The following is a 1,280-nucleotide window of genomic DNA, read 5'->3' on the forward strand; positions in this document are numbered from 1 at the left end:
ACCATCCCACGAGGGGATGGGAGATGGATAGTCGATGTGGCTTTCAGTAGAGTGTGAACGTCCACCTGACAGTCTAGACCAGGGTGTGGCGGGTCCATCATACTTACAGACATATTTGATTCGGCAGTGGTCGGCCAGCCATTGTCAGGTCCCGCCTTCAGGCTGCACAACCCGTTATGGGGGTAATACATGACACCAGCTAGCTATTCATCCTAAGTTTAATTTCAGTATTACAGTTAGGGGTGAGCATAATTCGGGGAAACCCGAATTAACCGACCGAAATTGGTCGGTTCGGTTCAGTTAAAAAAACCAATCCGGTCAGTTCGGTTATGCTATGCCTTCCAACATTTCGGTGAATCGGGTTTCGGTTCAGTGAATAGAAAATATTAATTCGGTTAACCAATTAACCGATTTAATAAGGATACTCAGAGCTTGGTGAAGAACCACCTGTTTTTGCCGGTCTTGAATCTCTCCTTGAGCTTGGCCTTTGTTTCTTTGGTGGCGGTGACCTTCTTGTCGCGGGACTAAAGGGTTTCGAGTGTGACGATGTCCCTGAGATCGACGTCGAGGGTGTACCATATGGGCATAACGTGGTTGTAGTTCACCAGCTTGATGAAGGCCTTCACGCCGGACTTCTTCGCGATCTTCTTGGCGGAGTCCTTGCAGTCTGCAGATCACCTTCTTCGGCTACTTGGCTCATCCGGCAACCAAACAATGCCTGTATGGACGGTTATAGACTCACAGGTGCCATCGTCGAACGATCGGATGATCACTGCTTTGTGGCCGGCGTAGTGGCCTTGGAGGAGGACCACCACCTTGTTTGGCTTCAGAAACTTCACCACTCTCTCCCTATCCCCCCCCCCCTCTCTCTCTCTTTGAGTAAAACCCTATGCAACTCAACGAGCTCAGTTCAAATTTTGGGTCCCAAATGAAAGAACCTACCAGCTCGGAAGAAGAATTTGAGCTGGTAATCGAGTACACAGCTCCGCGGCTGAGCCGGAAGCACGTTATGTAGACGAAGGGTCTGTACTTTAGCGCTAGCCCCTCGTGCCCCATCTCTCTCTCTCTCTCTTTCTAAGTTTAAAAAAAGGAGATGACTCTGCGTTTCAATTAGTTCGTGCCATTGATTTTGGTTTTCTTCCTTCTGTTTTCCTTCTCTCTCACTGTCAGATCTTCAAGCAATGGAAGTATAGAGAAGGAAAAAACATTAGCCATGATAAAACCTGATGGATACATGAACTTGCCTTTCGGTTAAATTTAGTTAACCAAATTACCCGAAA

At 47.6% G+C, this 1,280-nt stretch overlaps 1 pseudogene; it reads right to left on the reverse strand.

The window, feature by feature from the left end:
• Nucleotides 1–425: 425 nt before the first annotated feature.
• LOC131166563 (large ribosomal subunit protein eL27y-like) lies at nucleotides 426–1,056 on the reverse strand (annotated as a pseudogene).
• Nucleotides 1,057–1,280: the final 224 nt, after the last annotated feature.

This window comes from Malania oleifera, chromosome 10 (assembly GCF_029873635.1).
Source record: "Malania oleifera isolate guangnan ecotype guangnan chromosome 10, ASM2987363v1, whole genome shotgun sequence".
In the NCBI taxonomy this organism is placed as follows: Eukaryota; Viridiplantae; Streptophyta; class Magnoliopsida; order Santalales; family Ximeniaceae; genus Malania; species Malania oleifera.